This window comes from Dama dama, chromosome 12 (assembly GCF_033118175.1).
Source record: "Dama dama isolate Ldn47 chromosome 12, ASM3311817v1, whole genome shotgun sequence".
NCBI lineage: Eukaryota > Metazoa > Chordata > Mammalia > Artiodactyla > Cervidae > Dama > Dama dama.
The window spans coordinates 33603704-33625345 of NC_083692.1; the positions used below are offsets into that span (position 1 = coordinate 33603704).

Here is a 21642-nt window from a genome sequence, read left to right on the forward strand (position 1 = left end):
GAACATTTGTCAGCAAAGTAATATCTTTGCTTTTTAATATGCTGTCTAGGTTGGTCATAGGTTTTCTTCCAAGGAGTAAGTGTCTTTTAAAATCATGGCTGCAGTCACCATCTGCAGTGATTTTGGAGCCCAAGAAAATAAAGTTTGTCACTGTTTCCACTGTTTCCCCATCTATGTGCCATGAAGTGATGGGACCAGATGTCATGATCTTAGTTTTATGAATGCTGAGTTGTTTTTTTTTTTTTTTTAAGACAGGGAATACTTTATTCAAACTCATCAGAGAAATGGATAGCTTGGGTCCATAAAAAAGTGCCATGTTTTAAAGCATGGGTCAGTAATTGTATATGAGCGTATACACTACTATATACAAATTAACTGATCAGACCACAACTTCAATTTTTTAAAACAGAATAAGAAAAGGTGCTGTAAAAGCAGCACCCTTGTGAACTTTTAACTTTTGTATTCCTCTCCTTCTTCCTCTCCCTCTCCTTCCATAGAATCCACACCAACCTCCTCATAATCCTTCTTAAGGGAAGTCATGTCCTCATGGGCCTCAGAAAACTCTCCTTCCTCCATGCCCTCACCTGTGTACCAGTGAACAAAGGCACGCTTGGCATACATCAAGTCAAACTTGTGGTCCAGGCGAGCCAAGGCCTCAGCGATGGCTGTGGTGTTGCTCAGCACACAGCTCGCTGGACTTTGGCCAGGTCTCCACCAGGTACCACAGTGGGAGGCTGGTAATTAATGCCAGCCTTGAAGCCAGCGGGGCACCAGTCCACAAACTGGATGGTACGCTTGGTCTTGATGGTGGCAGTGGCAGCACTGACATCTTTGGGAACCATGTCGCCATGGTACAACAGGCAGCAGGCCATGTATTTACGGTGGCGAGGGTCACATTTCACCATCTGGTTGGCTGGTTCAAAGCAAGCATTGGTGATCTCTGCTTCAGAAAGCTGTTCATGGTGGGCTTTCTCAGCAGAGATGACAGGGGCGTATGTGGCCAGAGGGAAGTGGATGCAGGGATAGGGCACCAGGTTGGTCTGGAACTCTGTCAGATCTGCATTCAGGGCTCCATCAGACCTCAGGGAAGCAGTGATGGAGGACACAGTCTGACCTATCAACCTATTCAGGTTAGTATATGTCGGGCACTCAATGTCGAGCCCTCAATGTTGAAGTTTCTAGGATAGATGTTATTGATGGCCTCATTGTCTACCATGAAGGCACAATCAGAGTGCTTCAGGGTGTTGTGGGTGGTGAGGATGGAGTTGTAGGGCTAAACTACAGCTGTTGAACGTTGTGGAGCTGGGTAAATGGAGAAGTCCAGCTTGGATTTCTTGCCATAATCGACAGAGAGACATTCCATCAGCAGGGAGGTGACCCAGAACCAATTCTCCTACCAAAAGCTGTGAAAAACCAAGAAGCCCTGAAGACCTGTGCACTGGTCAGCCAGTTTCCAAATTTGGTCCAAGATGAGGTCAATGATCTCCTTGCCAATGGTATAGTGACCTCGGGCATAGTTATTGGCAGCATCCTCTTTGCCTGTGATGAGCTGCTCAGGGTGGAAGAGCTGGCAGTAGGCGCCAGTGCAAACCTCATCAATGAGTGGGGATTCCAGGTCTACAAACACTGACCTGGGCACATGCTTGCCAGCATCTGTCTCACTGAAGAAAGTGTTGAAGGAGTCATCTCCTCCCCCAATAGTCTTGTCACTTGGCATCTGGCCATCATGGCCATCACATGGCATCTGAATGCTATGTTTCAGGCAGTAGAGCTTCCAGCAGGCATTGCCTATCTGAATACCAGCCTGGCCAACGTGGATGGAGGTGCACTCACACATAGTTGCTGTTTTGTGGCTGCTGAGCAGATGGTGGAGAGGAGATTGTTACTTCTTACAGTGCGACTCTTAGGCGGTTGATGTAAGAGAACCTGCGGCACATGGGTGTGTGCGACTCCCTATATACAACTTGGTCCAAATGCTGAGTTTTTGAATTTTGAGAGGATCTCTGCAACTGGACCATAAATTCCACAAGGGCTGCTGCTGCTAAGTCGCTTCAGTCGTGTCCGACTCTGTGTGACCCCATAGATGGCAGCCCACCAGGCTCCCCCATCCCTGGGATTTCCAGGCAAGAACACTGGAGTGGGTTGCCATTGCCTGCTCCATAAAGGCAGGGACTTCGTCAATGTCCTCAAAGAATGAGGAGTCCAGTCTTCTGTACCAGATGATCTGTGTACGATGCAGCAAATGTGTGTTTATTACTACCTGCTACCCTCTTACTTCTTAACCTGTGAACACTCTCCAACTTACTCAATTGGTTTACACTCAGGGAAAACAAACTGATTTACTAGCCTGAATAAACAACATTCAATAGAAAGGTAAATCTGTTGCTACAAAAATAATATAAATTGCTAGTCGAAGCAAAATATTAAGTGATTTTTGTATTATCCACTTTCTGTGGTTCTTAAACAGAAACCTTTATCATCTGATTAAAATTACATTCCTTATAAAGAATTAATATTAACTGTTAAATGATACTGTCTCAGGACAAATTGGATGGCTTCGTATACTGTTAGGCATTTCTGTAAAATGCATTCATTTCTCTTTTATTTGTATTCTGATAAATCCAGAGGGTTTTTAAGTGGTTAAGTGTGGTTTTAGAATAGACTTTGTTTGTATTGTTATTTTCAATTTGTGTTTCAAATTGTGTTGTTTTGGTATTATCATACTTGGCCATAATATATACAAGTTGTGCTCATGCTCAGCAGCTTCACTCAAGTCTGACTCTTTGCAACCCTTTGGACTGTAGCCTGCCAGGCTCCTCTGTCTATGGGATTTTCCCAGCAAGAATCCTGGAGTGGGTTGCCATGTACTCCTCCAGCGGATCTTCCCAACCCAGGGATCAAACCTGTGTCTCCTGCACTGCAGGCAGATTCTTTACCGCTGAGACACTGGGAAAGCCTTATGTAAGTTGTGCTGGGTTGTAATCAGAAATGATTGATGAGATTAATTGAATAAATATGTGTGAGAAAATGTAACAGTAAAAAGAAAAAATTGTACTGGGGTTTAAAATCAAGAGGAGGAATTCTAGCTTCCCAGGTTGAAGTTTGTCAGATCTTGTGGCTATGTAACCCCACTTATGGCAGCAGATATCAAAGACATTCAGTGGACGGCACAGTCCAGTCTTCACTTGGGCCCTGTGCTGTGCAACTATGTGACTACCTAACTACCTGGGTAAGTTTCTTAACTTTTCCAATCCTCAATTTCTTCGTCTATAAAATGAAGGTAATAGAGATCAAGAGAATTAAGTAACATACTTAGTATTTTACCATGTCAAACACTTAGTAGAGTTTCAGGTCCATCTTAAGCATATGATAAATGTTAGCTGTTCTGATTAGCAGATGCTCCTCTAAGTTGTAATTTGATTCCCAGAAAGGTCAGCTCTGCTCTTCAATTCCAGCCCACTTCTCTCTGGCCACAGTCATGAAAGATGTGCTTCACAGTAAGGCTGGCTGCTTTGGGTCAAGTCCCCATTTCTCTCTCCCTTCGTTTAGGTGGGATAGCCCACACAGCTCTGCATATGAATATGAGCCAGTGTCAAAGAAGGATCTTTGGAAGTACTTGTAAAATGTAAATCTTACAGTAGATTGTGTTTGAGTAGTGACAGCCTTTACCAGGAAACTCATTGTAATGTGATGCATGTTCCAAGCCATGGGACTGTCTTAGAAGTCCGAATATTTTACACCAAGGGGCTTTGACGCCTAATCTTTTAGGTGGTGCCTAAAGTAGATTTTCTTCCCTGAACCCTACTCTCAGATTTCTCTAATAAAATTTCTGTGCTATTTTCACCTTGCTCCACATCTTTCTCATTTCCCAGGGAGGCTTTTATTTGGCTGGGAGATCTGTCCAGTCCTTTCGCAGGGCAGCAAATGAAACCGTGTGAACTGAAGCACTCACAGATATCCTTCAAATCAACAGGGCTAAGAAACTCTAGCACCACATCTTTGGTTGAAAACCCGGGTCGCTGAGATGGTACTCACACTGTCAACTGGTTAGCGTGCAGACCTGACTACTAAGAAATAAAAATCTAAGTGATTTAGAGCAGTGCAGAGAAGGAAGCTAAATATGAAGCCCAGAGCTTCTGGATCCTCTTGTCCACCTGAGGTGTTTTTTTTTTGTTTTGTTTTGTTTTTTAATCTAGCCTTAATTTCAACAATAAATTTTAGATATTGGAAAAGTCTTCCCTATCAGGTTGCCACTCATCATTTATTTTTTTTTTTTGGCTAAAATATTATTTATGTCTAAAAGTTAAAAATTACTAGAGTACAAAGAAAAACATTTTTAATAAATCCACCTCTTAGAAAGAACAAATTAACTTATTTTCTAATGTTTCTGTGGCATATTTTACATCCATATTTTTATATAAGAGAAGTATTTCACTATTTTAATAAAAATGAAACACACATAGAAAAGAATCAGACATTGACAAATAATGCTGAATATTTTAAAATCACCTCAAATTCAATTACCCAGAAATATTAACATTACATAAGATGCACATACTTTCAGATGTCTTTTTGTGTGTACACCTACAAATACAGAGAGAAAGAGAGTGAGAGTGGGAGAGAGAGAGATGTGAGTCTTGAGACTGACTTTTTTCCTTTGAAATACCTTTGAGATCCAGTTGGGATGTTTTCTTTATTATGCAGTGGCCATTCATTGATTTTCTTCCTCCTTCTTCTGGTAAGAGATGCTAATTTTCCTTTGGAGAATCATTCTTCCACTCATTCTCCATTCTTAGTATGCTCACCACCATACTCTCAACCCTAAGCTCCTGAGGTGTTCACATAACCAAAACCTGTTCTCCAATTGCTGTCAGTGTGAGGAAGGGGCAGTAATGGAGATTGTCTTATGCTGTCTATAATACACTATGCTAAAAAATCTTTTAGTAGTGACAGTACAGAGAAAGAGGGTGAAAATAATAAAAATCTGATGTAAAACTTGGAAAGTTTCCTTAGAAGAAGAGATTTTTGAATTGAGTCTTAAAGCCTGAGTAGTATTTTTCTAGCAAAAATGGTATTTTTCTAAAGAAAGTGATTGTTATTGTTGTCTAGTTGCTAAGTCATGTCCAACTCTTTGTGACCCCATGGACCAGGCTTCTCTGTCCTTCACTGTCTCCTGGAGTTTGCTCAAACTCATATTCATTGAGTCAGTGATGCCATCCAACCACCTCATCCTCTGTCGCCCCCTTCTCCTCCTGCCCTCAGTCTTTCCCAGCATCAGAAAGTGGAGAAGGTGATAAAACATCATCATTGCTGGTGAAAGATTAGGAGCAGGCACACACACCTATATGTTAAAAGACATATGAAAATATTATCGGAAAATACCTCTGCCAGGGAAAACTCAGAAAAAATTTATGAGCTAAGCTTACATGCTATCATTTAATTTAGAAAGGTAATTATTTAGCTAAGATCATGTACTTTGATTAAAAGCTATTAATGAATAAAACGGTGTTGGATTTGAAAAGAGAGTTCAAATTTCATGAAAAATACATATTAAGTTAAAATTATTTTTAAAAACATATTATTAAAGCTTTTGAAGAATTTATTTGAACAAGTTGAAGTACACAGAGAAGGATAATCGATGAATTTACCAGCTTTCTTTCCTGACCTCTTTGGCTTTTAGACATATTCCATCCACACTTCTTTCCTTCCATCAGGCTTGGTAGATGAATAGAAACTCTGCAGAAAGGGATTATGACAATCATTTGGCAAAACAGTAATAGAAATCTCTCCACATATTAGCTGACATTCTTCAACTCAATTGCTGAAGCATACATATACCTGGGATTGACCCCTTCACCATTCAACCTCCCTTTTGTATGCTTTCCTATATTACAGAAGCTAAAAATCTGAAAACTGCATTTCCTCGACTCCCTTGCAGACTAGATATAGGGTCAGATATAGTTTGATTTCACCAATCACATATTTTTACCAAAGACTGAATTAAGAAGAATTAACAGATCTATGGCTTTGGGCAGTTCCTGAAAACTCGCCTAGAATCTGTCTTTGACCATACCACCTCTTGTATAGGCCATTCTATACAGTGAAATAAGTCCATCTCTGTCTCAGTGAACCGGAGTGGATTCTGTTCTCTGTAACTGAACCCTCACTCACAGTGCTACCTTCGGTCAAAGTTTCTAGATTTGATTTGTCAAAAAATATATTTCCACGTAAGTATAAATTGATGTATTTAAGTTGAATTTGGTACTGAGCAGTCAAAGAAGTTTTTATTTTAAAATAAAATATATTGTGTTTTTCTTTGTTCAAAATGGAAACAGTTTTATATAATAGCTTTAGTTCTGATTGTAAAATGAACTTATGTGCATATTAAGCATGTAGTTGTTTAGTTGCTAAGTTGTGTCTGACTCTTTTGCGACCCCATGAACTGTAGCCCACCAGGTTCCTCTGTCCATGGGATTCTTCAGGCAAGAGTACTGGAGTGGGTTGCCACTTCCTTCTTCAGGGTATCTTCCCGACATACGAATTGAACCCACATCTCCTGCTTTGGCAGGTGGATTATTTACCACTTAGCCACCTGGGAAGCCCATTAAGTATGTTAGGCGACAGTAAAAAGAATAAGAAAAATAGCAAAAGTTTATTTACAAACATTTTACCTGAGATAATTGTGTTACTTTTCCTGTGCTTGAAGATAAATAACATACATATTTTATAAAATCAAGAACATGACAAAAATATTGCTCTATAATGTTTTCCACCTGATGTATTGTAAACATATTTTCATATTAAATCTGCATATTAATACCAAAAATGGATACCAAATTCTTAGTAGATACTGTATATAGCTTCCATATATATTTATAACACATCCCCTATTTTGAATATTCAACTTGTTTTTAATTTTCAACTGTTATGAACAAAGCTAAAATAAATACCTTTCATTCATTTTTATTTATTTCCTCAGTGTAAATTCACAGAGGAGGAATTTCTAGGTCAATTTTAAAGATATTTGGTATGTACTGTCAGATTGCTCTTTACAAAGATTGAATCAATTTCCAAGGTCACTAGCAGCTATGCTATGCTTATTATTTTGCATGATACTGGATATAAGTGATCTGATAGTCTAATATGGGAAAAACAGAATCTGATTTTGTTGTTTTCGTCCTCTCCTTAAAAAAGTTATATATATATATATATATATATATATATATATATTTTCTTCTCCTTTAAAAATATATATATTTTAAAATATATATATATATATATATTTTCTTCTCCTTAAAGATCGCTATTTTATGTTTTTAACTTCTTTAGTTCAGGATTATTATCCAGATATCTTCCTTATCATGATGTTAAATGTAGATATAGGTTTAAAAACTGCAGTTTTTCTTTTGTGTTTTGAAATACTATTTATTTTTATATATATAAATATAAATATTAATATATTTTAAAAATAGCAATTCATAGCAAGTGGATTCTTTAATAGTCTTTAGACTGCTGACTAACATTTGGAGGGAAAATTTAGAACTCAACCTCAACCTCACATTTTGGATTAAAGTAGACTCCGGATAGGTTTAAATGTGAAAAAGAAAGAAATAACCCAGAAAAATGATAGATAAATATTACAACCGTACGATGAGGACTGGTTGAAAAGCACGACACATACTGAGACACCATATCAGAAAAGGATAAACTTAACTACATCAAAAAGTCAGATTTTCTGTACTTCAAACAACACAATAAATAAAATTAAGAGGAAAATGACAAACGGGGAAATTATGTGTGCTATGTATGATGAACAAAAGTTGTCATTCTAATGCATAAATTAATAAAAAGATAATTGTCCCATATGATTAAGGAATATTAATAAGCAATTTGGCAAAAGAAGAAATTAAAATTACGAACAGAGCTTTGAAAAAATTATTTTTCCTAGTAACAAAAAAAAAAATAACCCAAGAGTACATTAATGTAAATATGACATGATTTTTACCTATTGAATTGACAAAAATGGAAAATAATAACATCCAGGGAAATACTGTTTCTGAAAGTGCATCAGCTGGCACCGTTTCAGGTGCTTTCTGGCTCTGTAATCTCAGTAGCATTCTCTCGTGCAACACTCTAGGGTGCAGAGCGGGCAGCGTCACTGCTTTAAACACTCGGGCTCGTGGAGGAGAGCCCCGCGGGCGCTCCGTATATGGTTCTGTGGTATAAGTTGTCAAAGCTTATTTGATTGCTACCTCTGCATACACAGAGTCTCTCTTCAAACAGCCACAGGACTCATTGCTATTATTAAACTGTCTCTGTTGCCAGATTCATAGCTTCAGAGTAAGAAAATATTATCTGAGCAAATATTTAAGCAGAATTCTCTACACTGTTATGCTTCATTAAAGAACAGTTTTCATTCGGTTTGCTTTAGAGTAAAGTGAAATGCTCCAAATCAATACACTCTCCAGTTTTTCCCAGCACTTTTTTTTTCCACCGGAGGAAGACAAGGACTTCTCGGGAAGAAAGGCTTTTTATGGTGATAAAGCGAGCACAAACCCTCCTCTCTTATCCATGCTCCTCTACCAGAATTTGGTCTATGACTGGAATGGATAAAATATAGGGTGTCTGTGTGCATCCTTGTGCAAAGTGATTACATGTGAGTGAGGGACATTCTCCTGCCAGTTGCTGAAGCATATGCTTTGAGTTGACTCACGTACTCTTCAGCCTCCTCCATGGGTGCTTTCCTGTGCTGCAAGATTTTCGAGTATTTGGCTGGATTGGAAAGCATAAATGTGTCATCTGTTCAGTATCCTATGGTAATATGGTGCCAGCACTCCTATCCTTATACAGTGTAAGGTCTTTCCTGCCCTCTTCTGCTTCGGTGTCTCCTTATTCTTCGGTTGAATGTACATGCTGTAGAAAGCACCAGGATAAAGTCATTGCAGCAAAAACAAAAACCTCTATATTGAAATTATTGATATGGATAACTAATATTAGTTAAACAAGCTAGTTTGACTTATTGGCGCCCCCCACCCCCCACACAAATAAGCCTGGGAAGCAGTACTCCTAAAAGGCCTAATCATTAATATTTTGGGGGAGTGTTGGGAGAATGCCTTTCTGGCGTGGTTCATGCTGGCACAGATAATATTAGAAAATTTTTGTGTTTTCAAAGTTGTTGATTGAAGAGAAGTGACTTTCAGCTGTTGTTGTTCATGTTGATAACTTCCTATCAACGTAATTGTTGATGATAATCTTATAGGTGGGAGAAATGCTGATGAGCTTATGGCGTATCTGGAATGGCAAACCTTTCAAACTCCTTTTTGGTGTTTCAGGTAAGCGAAATTTGGAGACAGTAAACCAGATTCCTTTTCTCTTGAGAATTTTCTCCCTGATATTTTTACATCCATGCCCATTGAAAACTGCCTGTTGCTAGTTCCTCCCACCTTATTTTATACGAAAGCTTTGTGAAATGAAGTCCTATTCTCAGCTTGCAGAAAGGCTGCACTGTCAGTGTCTTCAGGCAGTGTCAATAGGCCTGCCTATTATTGATATTTACTAACATTGCTTGAGAGTCTGTTGGAATTGGGTCCTATGGATGCTTTTTCAACACACATATGGAAGAAAAACCATAATTTATTATTTTGGATTATAGACTTGTATTTAGACTTACAGATAAAAATATCAAACTTTTATCTTATATTTTAAAATAGACATTTTATTATATATAGAAAAAAACATCTAGCTCTATCTTGTTATTTCTTTATCACAAAGAAGAAAGAAGTGAAATCTGTATTTAAAAGGCTATGGAATATTGTGCATTTAAAGTACTCAGCAAGTTATTCCCTAAAGCACTCCATATGATATGTAAATCTTTTGATCTTTCACAAAAACGCATGAATACTATAAAGAATAATGAGTACAAGCTTGGAAAATACAATATTGACTGTCAGTAAAGTGCACTTAGCCACAATTATTATTTGCATGGCTTTTACAACATAACTGGAGGGGATACTTCTGTGAATATGTTAAGTACACACCAGTGTCTGCTAAAGAAGATTTGATTTTATAAGAAAGACTTCTTTTCTCCTTTCCCCTTCCACTAGTTATTCTTTTTTCGAAACCATTTTCTCAAGTTAGAAAAAAAGAGAAGCGCTGCTATCCCGTTGCTATTAATTACCATATGATGGATAAAATAACTTGGCTTTGGAAAGTATCATTCTATGGTACCCTGCAGAAAGAATATTTAAGTCATGGTAAGCTTTTCTTTATAGAAATCTTTATTTAAAACCTGGTTCAGCCAGTGGAATGAATTTTTCAATTTTCTTTGGAAATGACAAATTTTGTTTGAACTTATTCAATAGGATTAACTTGAAACAAAGAAGCCAATTTTTTTTGATGTATCAGTTAAAATTTTGATATTTGAATTCTTCCCTGGTAGCTTAGTTGGTAAAGAAACTGCCTGCAGTGTAGGAGACCCAGGTTCAATCCCTGGGTCAGGAAGATTCCCTGGAGAGGGAAATGCAACCCACTCCAGTATTCTTGCCTGGCAAACCCCATGAACAGAGGAGCCTGGTGGGCTACAGTCCATGGGGTTGCAAGAGTCGGACACAACTTAGTGACTAAACCTCCATCAGTCAAAGTAATAAGCTAATTTGTCATTGTAGGTGGTTATGCTTCTGATGTGATACGATCTGGTTAGTTAATCCAGTTCGAAAAATGCAGAACTGCTAACTACGGACAAATGGCTCACTGGTAGAGGCAATGTGCCAGGTGATTTAGAAGTAGTTGATGCACCAATGGGAAGAAAAATTGACTACCACGATGAGATGAGTGATGAGGTAAGATGATAGTGGCTCGATTAATACAGGAACAAGAACACACATAACATTTCTTGAATGCATGGGCCTAGATTTGGATGCATGGTTGTAATTAAACATTTTAAACTTCAGTTTCTAAGAGTATATTAAAAGTATTAGAGTAGATTTTGATCCTAAAATTTGTACAGAAATGCAAAGAAGCTAGAATATCTAATATGGTGTTGAAAAAGAAGTACAAGTTTGGAGGACTTTGCTATCTGATTTTATGACTTACTATGAAGCTACAGTAATAAAAATCCATGATATTGGCATACAGACAGATAAATAGGCAATGAAACCAAATAGAGCCCACAGTTACTACCATTTGATTTTTGATAAAGGCACCAAAGTAATCCAATTACTTTTAGTTATTGTCCAATAACTTTGGACAATAAGCAAATAACAAAAGAAAATCTTCTCAACAAATGGTGCTGGAGCAACTGGATAACCATATGAGAAAATTTAAAAAAAAATAACACAACAAAGAACCTTGATCTTATATCACATCACAGAGGAAAATCAAGATATATCACTTAAATGTAAAAGCTAGAACTTGAAAGAATTTTCAATATAGGATAATACTTTTGCAACCTGACGGTAGGCAATTGCTTCTTAGAAGGCCATAGAAAGCACAAACAATAATAAGAAAAATCTGATAAATTAGAGCTTACCAAGTTTATAACTTTGCTCATAAAAAGATACCATTAAGAAAAGGAACAGGAAAATCACAGATGAGGGGAAAATATTCACAAAATATATATATATATTTGACAAAGAATGTGCATCCAAACTGTGTAAAGAACTTATACAACTCAAAATACAAACAATTCAATTTAAAATTAGAAAATGAGTTGAAGAGTAAAGAGAGATATATAAATGACTGAGTGCACAAAAAAGGCGCCTAACATCATTATTCTTAAAGGAAATGCAAATTTAAGCCACAACAAAACGCCATTACAGCTGTACGCATGAAACTAGCGCAAGATTGTGAATCCGCTAAACTTCAATTTAAAAAACACCATTACACATTTCTCAAAATAGTTCACATTTAAAAGACTGATATCACCAAATATTAGGGTGTAGAATGCCTGGCACTTTTACACATGGTCGGTAGGAATGTAAAATGGCATAACCACTTTGGAAAAAAAGTCTGACGATTTCTTCTAAAACTAAATGTATGCCTATCTTACGTCCCAACAATTCCATTCCTTGGTTTTTGCCCAAGAGAAATGAAAACATACGTTAAAAAAACTTTTACAAGAATAAAAGCTTTTTATTCATATCAGCCCAAACTGGAAGCAGCCCTGGTGTCCATCAACAAGAGAATGAATAAATTATGTTAAATTCATTGAATGCTGCTGCTAAGTCGCTTCAGTCGTGTCCGACTCTGTGCGACCCCATAGACGGCAGCCCACCAGGCTCCCCCGTCCCTGGGATTCTCCAGGCAAGAACACTGGAGTGGGTTGCCATTTCCTTCTCCAACACATGAAAGTGAAAAGTGAAAGTGAAGTCGCTCAGTTATGTCTGACTCTTAGCGACCCCATGGACTGCAGCCTGTCAGGCTCCTCCGTCCATGGGATTTTCCAGGCAAGAGTACTGGAGTGGTTGCTATTTCCTTCTCCAGAATGGTATGCTACCCACAAATTAAAAGGAGCAAACTACTAAACCACACAATACGTATGAATTTCAAAATCATTACGTAGGGTAAAAGAAGCCAAGCACAAAAGAATATATATGGTATGATTTCATATACAGGAAGTTCTAGAACATGCAGAATTGACCTGTGGTGCTCCTGGGGTGGAAGGGATTGATGATGTTCTTTATCTAGATAGGGGATTAGGCTATACGTGCTCAGTTGCTCAGTCGTGTCCCACTCTTTGCAACTCCATGGACTACAACCCACCAGGTAACTGTCCATGGAATTCTCCAGGCAAGAATACCAGAGTGGGTTGCCATTTCCTACTCCAGAGGATCTTCCTGACAGAAGTATTGAACCCACATCTCCCATGTCTCCTGTATTGCAGGCAGATTCTTTATCGCTGAACCACTGGGGAAGTCCTTGGGCTCTACAGGCATATGCATTTGTCAAAACTAATTAAACAGTACATGTATAATCATTTAATTGTAAGAAAATTTTACCTCAAAAGTAAGAATTCATGAACAAATATTTAACTCTGTTTGTAATATGCATGCTCTATTCTTTAGGAGTGATGTGTAATGATGTCTGCAACTTACTTTGAATTGCATCCTAAGAATGAGATGCACTGATGGATGGATAGATAGATAGGTGATAAAGTTAATAAAATAACATGTTAATAGTAGAATCTAGATGGTGGGTATATAACTACTCACTATACAATTCTTTCAACTTTTCTGTATGTTTGAAATTTTTTATAATAAGATGGAGAAAAGTAAATGAGTAGCTTTCACTATGATAGACTGTACTTTATTTCATACTCTAATATTAGGAGAAAGATGAACAGTTCAATCAACAGAACTATTTTCTCATTTGTCTCAGCTGATGAATAATATTGAATATTGAAGTATATGGCAAATAAGACTGTCAATAATAACAATGTAACATAGTAAATTTAAATGCATAAGAAAGGTTCAGACCTTTGAACCAAGTTTCAAACTTGACCAATTATCTGGATCTTGTGAAGGAACCTATGGTAAAATAGATTCCATGGTCTCACTTAGATTAGGGAATATCTTAGAGTGAGGACAGAACTTTGTAACTCTAGCAACACCTTGATGATTCTGCGGCAGATCAGGTGTTGGGAATCAGTTGTGGACAGTGACTCAAACAATGGATGTGTTTCACTATGCATACACCTTGCAGTTTTGAGGTCAAACAACTTCCAGGGTTCTGGAAATTCCGAAAGGGGCATGTCTGCTTTTTGATCAGACATCCTCAACCCTGCTATGTGGCAGGCTGTGAAAATCAAGCTGGAGATCCAGCATCACAAGGCATTTGAAAAGGAAACACTTGTAAGCTCTTCCTTTACTCAGTGCAGTGAAGAACCAAGTGCTCAGAGAGGCTCTGAGTCAAACCAAAAAGTTCATGGACCAGCCAGGCCTGGAGCCCAAGTCCATTTCTTGCAGGCAGTGCTCTCTCTATGCCACTTGATCCTCAGTTCAGTTCAGTCGCTCAGTCGTGTCCGACTCGTTGCGACCCCATGGACTGCAGCACGCCAGGCTTCCCTGTTCCTTACCAACTCCCGGAGCTTGCTCAAACTCATGTCCATTGCCAACCATCTCATCCTCTGTCGTCCCCTTCTCCTCCTGCCTTCCATCTTTCCCAGCATCAGGGTCCTTTCCAATGAGTCAGTTCTTCACATCAGGTGGCCCAAGTATTGGAGTTTCAGATTCAGCATCTGTCCTTCCAATGAATCTTCAAGACTGATTCCCTTCAGGATTGACTGGTTTGATCTCCTTGCAGTCCAAGGGACTCTCAAGAGTCTTCTCCAACACCACAGTTCAAAAGCATCTATTCTTCTGCATTCAGCTTTCTTTATGGTCCAGCTCTCACATCCATACATGACTACTGGAAAAACCATAGCTTTGACTAGATGGACCTTTGGCAGCAAAGTAATGGCTCTTCTTTTTAATATGCTGTCTAGGTTGGTCATAGCTTTTCTTCCAAGGAGCAAGCATCTTGTAATTTCATGGCAGCATTCACCATCTTCAGTGATTTTGGAGCCCCCCAAAATAAAATCTCTTGCCATGAAGTGATGGGACCGGATGCCATGATCTTATTTTTCTGAATGTTGAGTTTTAAGCCAACTTTTTCTCTCTCCTCTTTCATTTTTATCAAGAGGCTCTTTAGCTCCTCTTCACTTTCTGCCATAAGGGTGGTGTCATCTGCATATCTGAGGTTATTGATATTTCTCCTGGCAATCTTGATTCCAGCTTGTGCTTCATCCAGTCTGGTATTTTGCATGATGTACTCTGCATACAAGTTAAATAAGCAGGGTGACGATATACAGCCTTGACATACTCCTTTCCCAAATTGAAACCAGTCTGTTGTTCCATGTCCAGTTCTAACTCTTGCTTCTTGACCTACATACAGATTTCTCAGGAGACGGGTCGGGTGGTCTGGTATTCCCAGCTCTTTAAGAATTTTCCACAGTTTGTTGTGATCCACACAGTCAAAGGCTTTGGCATAGTCAATAAAGCAGAAGTAGGTGTTTTTCTGGAACTTTCTTGCTTTTTTGATGATCCAACGAATGTTGGCAATTTGATCTCTGTTTCCCTCTGCCTTTTCTAAATCCAGCTTGAACATCTGAACGTTCACGGTTCACGTACTGTTGAAGCTGGCTTGGAGAATTTTAAGCATTGCTTTGCTAGTGTGTGATCTTCAATGTTCTCATTTAGGAGAAATTGGGAAAGCCTTTTTTATTTCACCCTTCCACCCTTACAGAAGGAATGTAGTGTTTTTAAATGCACAAAATGTAAATAATTGTGCTCAGGTTATCTCATTGCATCCTAAATTTTTAACTTTTCAAAAATTGAGGGATAATTAACATAGAATGTTTTATTAGTTCCAGGTATACAACTGTGTATATACTGTGAAATGATCATCACAATAAGTCTAGTTAGCTGAGTTTTTAACTTTGAAAGAAATGGCCAATCTGTCATTCGTTTATGTGGTTAAATTATGAAATAATCCAGATAATTACTTTGTATTAGCTCACAGCTTCACTTATATCAGTTCCTTCCTTTTTCTCTTTCACTCTTGGTTACCAGATTTTTGATCCCTTCATAGATCATTCATCTCCTTCAGCACCAATCATTTATGCATTAAAAAAAAAGAACAAAACTCTATCTTGTTCCCAGTTTTCTCCTTATCTTCATAGAAGAACTTCTTGAAAGAGTTGTCTGTACTTTTTGTCATCAGTTTCTCTTCTTCCATTCTCTTTGAACCCACTCTTTTTAGGTGGTTTTACTCTCACCTGTTTAGCTAGAACTGTTTCTTTTTTTTTAGCATTTAAAATTTTATTTATTTAGTTATTTTAAATATATATATATTATTGAAGTATAGTGGACTTACGATGTTTCAGGGGCACAGCAAGGTGATTCAGTTATACAAATCCACATATGTTATTTTTGAAATTATTTTCCTTCATAGGTTATTACAAGATATTGACTATGATTGTTTCTATCCAGGTCACCACATTGCTGGATCCAGAGGTAAGGTAACTGGCTTCACCTCACTTGACCAATCAGTGGTATTTTACTTTATTGATCCACCTTCCTCCTTAAGGAAGATGAATCACTTGACTTCTAAGACTCCTGGTTTTTCAGTATCTTTCTAACCTCTCTTCTTATTAGCATGCTGTGTGGTTTTCTTATCATCTCTCAATTGCCAACAACACCTCCATTTGTCTATCTAATAGGCCTTTCAAACTTAATATGATTAAAATGGAGCTCAAGCTGGTACCCTCCAAACTCACTTCTCTAGTCTTCCCATTTCTGATAATGACAATGCTGCTAGGACTTCCTTGACTCTTTTTTCTCTTTTTTTGTCTTACATCCCACATGTGATCTGTCAGCAAACACAGATAGCCACACCATAAAAAAATTTATCTAGGATTCTATGGCTTCTCAATATCCTTCTATGGTCTAATGGAAACCAACATCGTCTCTTATCTAGATAAATAACCTAGCCTCTCCGCTTCTACCCTTGCTCTACTTCAGCCTAAGTGATCCTATTAAAAAACAAAGTCAGACAGATCATATTATTCCTCTATTCGAAACCTTTCTTGGGGTCTCCTATCTCCTGTATAATAGTGGTAGAAATTCTTACAATTACCCAAACCAACCCCCCTTTATGATCTGGCCCTTCTCATCTCTCTGACTTCATTTCGCATTTCTCTCCTCCTTCTGCCCCAGCCACAACTGGAGTTCTTACTGTTCCTTGAAAACACCATGCTCTCATCAGCCTCAGGACCTTTACATTTGCTGTCCAATATTCCTGTAATGTTCTCCCTGGCCATATACTGGGCTTGCTCCTTCACCTCTTTAAACTCTCTATTCAATGTCATCTTCTCAGTGAGGTCTTCCCGATCACATTACATAAAATATCAACATCCCCTACACACACACACACACACACACACACACACACTATTCCTTTGATTTGCTTATTTTTCTAACTTAAAATGTATCAATTTAACATATTTTTAATTTTTTTAAGTTGTTTGCTATCTGTTTCTCAAGCCAGAATTTAAACTCCTTGAGAGCAGGGAGGTGTTTTGTCTGTTTTGTTCACTGGTTAATCCCTAGCACCCAGAAAAGTGCCTAACAGAAAGTATTAATAGACACTTAAGAAATTACTGGTGGATGAATAAATGATTTGAACTAGCTTCCATTTATTATTCATTTACTCTCTTCCTGGTAACAATTCCTTCAATGGCATTATTTGGTTGATACTACTACTATTTCAAGTTTGAGCACAGAGAGTTTAAGCAACATTTCAAGGTCACACAGACACAAGTGGCAGAGTGGAAGCTCAAACGTAAGTCTGAGTCCAAATGAGAGCTCCTAGCCATTGAGTTCAAATGCACCACAAGTATTTTAAGAAAATTATAATTTTAAACATAGATATAAGCTTTATTTATGTATAATTGTCCAGTTTTAAAAACTATTCGGATAATTAAAACTTGTGGATTATACATTCATTACCTTGAACTATTAATTACTATGATAAATGAAAAGAGTTTCCCCCAAAGCTAAGAGTAAGTTTTCTCAATTCTTATATCTTTGTATTATTTGTTTGTATTAGGCTTGTGAGAGTTAAAAGGTTAATAAGGCTGATTCTGTCTTCATGTGAACTTATGACATAGTTGCCCTTTATCTCTTAGAAGTAACCCAAAAAAATGAATGGTGAAAAGGGGTCATGGAAGTTTCCAAATGGGATTTTTAAACAAATGAGACTTTTATAAACAGCATTTATACATTTACAACTTAGATTATAAACTTGTTATATAGATATGGCTGCAGAAAGGAGATAACTGATTTATTTGTTGTTCTTCTAGTGACTTTGCATAACCTCAAAAGAGGTCAGCTCCCCTGGTTCTCAGGCTTTTGGACTCAGAGTAGAATTGCACTGCTGGTTTTCCTGGGTTTCCAGCTTGCTGGTGACAGACTGAGGGACTTCTCAGCCTTCATAATCACATAAGCCAATTCCTATAATAAACCTCCTGTTATGTATGTCTATATATTTATGTTTATGTGTATGTATACATGTGTGTATTCTATTGGTTTGGTTTCTCTGGAGGACCTAGACTAATATAACCACTCTGAGTAACCATGTCTTCAGCAAGCATGTTCATTCCTTCATTCAGGAGACATGTGTGGAACCCACTATGTGCCAAGTTCTGTAGTAGATCTGAGATGTTAAGATGTTTTAAAAAATTGATCCCAGGGTTCATGGGATTCAGTTAATTAGGAGAAACAGAAAGCAATGTGAATGACTCATGCTGTACAGTGAGATAACCACTGGGAAGACAAATGTGCAGAGCACCCAATGGTGCGAGGAAGGGTATGATCAACTCTGTACGTAGATGCAGACAGGACAGTCAAGGGAAAAGTGTGAGCTAGTTTTGAGATGAGCAGAGCAGAGTGGGTATTCTGGTGATGCCGATAACGCGGACAAAGTCATCACCTATGCTTGAAACGCCAAGATAAGAAGCTCACTTTGTCTGGAGCAAGCCTGGAAACAGGAACTGCTTCCGGGGCAGTGACTGGAGATAAGTAGCCAGAAGGCGCATGGGCTTTGATGAGAGCTTTGGGCTTTGCTCTATTGGGAGCTCCTCGATTTTCTTCAGTGTGGGACCACTGAAGAGAGAAAGTTTCACTTATTGGTGGCAATAGGAGAGTGAAATGAAGGTGAGAGGCTCACAAACCAGGATCCAGGGATCCAACTCGGAAACTTAGGAGTGACTTGTGTGACAAGAGGACCGATAAGCAGTTGGTCATAAGGAGGAGGGGACACAGTGGACACTTTAAAGGTAGAATCAGCAAGGTTTTAGCTGATAAGTTGATTCAGAGAGAGGGGCTTGTGGAGAATGAAGAGGGAAGACTACCCCCTTGATTTCTGGCATGGATAAGTAATAGTACTATTCCTTGACTAAGAAATAGAGGGCGAGGCACTTTTAAAGGGAACTTTGGAAGCTAAGTCTTACTTGTTTTGAGTTTGAGATTTCTGGGGGGAGGAACAGTGGGAAATGACCAATTGACAGTTCTCTATGAAAATTTTAAGTGTGAATAAAACCCCCCAGAGTGAATGTATACATTAATAAAAGATTAAGGGTCAGAGTTCTTAGAAACAACAACATTTAAAACTCAGAAGGGTGGAAGGAGGTGTAGAAAATGGCCTGATTCTGGAGAAGCTGATTAGAAATGACCGATGCCACAGACAGGAGAGGCACCAGCGACCTGTGTCTGTCTGGATCCTTGGTGTAGCTCCAACCTCTTGCACTTGCTTCATTTGAACCTAGGAGCGCATAGAAAACTTAAATATATAGCTACAAGGCAGGGGCCACCTGGCTGGACTTAATGTATTGGTTTAGTTGCCACAACCAAGTAATTTCTTCTGATCGTAAGAACCTGAAGCTGGATCTCACAATGGAAACACAAGGTCAATGGCTCACACTAATCTTTTGAGTGTTGTGAATTTCTTTGACAGGGATCCACTTGTGTGTGGTTTTGCACCTACATGCCATCCTGACCCCGAAATCAGAAAAGAAGAGAGACAATATAAAGGATATTTGTATCAAATCACTTGATTGCCTCAGGGCATGAGAAAGTTTTTGTGCTGATTCATTCTGTTACTTTAAAAGAATGCCTCATTATTGCAGCAAATGCCACATCTAAGCTCTTTCTTGTATTAAAGATGCAGAACACTTTCTTGAAGAAGTACAAAGAAATCTTGTGCATTTATATATGTTGCAATGTTTCCATGAGTCAATTTTCTTTGAGAAAATGTCTTGTTTTGAATGACAATTCATATAATTATACCAAAAACACAAACTATCACTGTAGCAACCAAACAGATGGATAGCCGGTTACTCCCACTGGATAATCAAAAAGACAAAGATACAAATTTCTCTGTTTTTGTTTTTGTTTGAGTATATTATTATTATTTACTGTTGATGATGCATGCCATTTGAACCTGATTTTGGAAATTCTCAAAAAAAGAATACATTTTAAAAAATAAATTATTGTTCTTGGATAATTGATCCTATCTTTATAGTTACAATGTTGTTTAGAAATAATTACCTCTTTCAGATTCTAGTTTGAATGAGTAGTGTCTGAAAAAAGACCAGATGTTGGCAAGTTGAGGGTGAGAGTTATAGTTTACACTTCATCATCAAGGTTAGGAAGGAAAATATTCTGGATAAATCCATGTTTTGCTTACTCAAACACCACAATTAAAGGAATGTGATACTTTCCTTGGGCTTCCCCCAGTGGCTCAGCAGTAAAGAATCTGCCTGCAATGCAGAAGACACAGGAGACTTGGGTTCGATCCCTGGGTCGGAAAGATCGCCTAGAGGAGGGCAAGGCAACCAGTATTCTTGCTGGGAAAATCCCATGGACAGAGGAGCCTGGAGGGCTAAAGTCCACAGGGTCACAAAGAGTCGGACATGACTGAAGTGACTGAGCATGAGCATGATACTGTCCTATGAGTAGTTCTGTTGTTCAATCACCCAGTTGTGTCTGACTCTTTGTGACCCCATGGACTGCAGCATACCAGGCCTCCCTGTCCCTCACCATCTCCCAGAGTCTGCCCAAGTTCATGTCCATTGCATCGGTGATGCCATCTAACTGTCTCATCCTCTGAAGCCGTCTTCTCCTTCTACCCTTAATCTTTCCCAGCATCAGGGATTTTTCCAATGAGTCAGCTGTTCACATCAAGTGACCAGAATAGTGGAGCTTCTGCTTCAGCATCAGTCCTTCCAGTGAGTGTTCAGAACTGATTTTCTTTACAATTGACTGGTTTGATCTCCTTGCTGTCCAAAGGACTCTCAGGAGTCTTCTCCAGCACCACAGTTTGAAGGCATCAATTCTTTGGCTCTCTGCCTTCTTTATGGTCCAGTTCTCACAGCCGTACATGATCACTGGGAAGACCATAGCCTTGACTATACGGACCTTTGTGGGCAGAGTGATGTCTCTGCTTTTCAGCACACTGTCTTGGTTTGTCATAGCTTTCCTGCCAAGAAGCAATCATCTGAGTTCATGGTTGCAGTCACCATCCATAGTGATTTTAGAGCCCAAGAAGAGGAAATCTGTAGTTATACTTAGATCTGATTTCTTCATCTTTTCTAATATGTTTGAAAAGTTCAACTCATTTGAAAATGGTATTAGTTAGAAGAGAGTTTAGGCTGCTTTAACAAAGCAACCATAAACACAGTGGCTTAAAGAAGATAGTTCTGGGGAGAATATTCCACAGTGGTAGGAAAGTTCTACTCCATATGGTCATTCAGGAACCCATTTTGTTTTGTCATCCTTTAGGGCAATGGCTTGACCAAATAATCAAGCGTGGCCTTGCTTAATCAAAGCATGGACAAGGTCACATCCATGTCCCAGCTAATGGGACTAAGAAAGAGAGGGGCACTGAGACAAGGAGCTTGTCTGAAAGCTGAAAGTCCCAAAAGTTGCACGTATCCCATTGGCCGGAACTTAGTCACATGACCACACTTGCATGTGAGGGAGGCTGAAAATGTAGTCTCTAACTGTGCATCCATAATCCTAGTTCAAATTCTAATGCTATGGAAAGAGG

General features: G+C 38.5%; 1 pseudogene; it reads right to left on the reverse strand.

The window, feature by feature from the left end:
- Positions 1–450: 450 nt before the first annotated feature.
- LOC133066812 (tubulin alpha-1A chain-like) lies at positions 451–1837 on the reverse strand (annotated as a pseudogene).
- Between the last annotated feature and the right edge of the window lie 19805 nt (positions 1838–21642).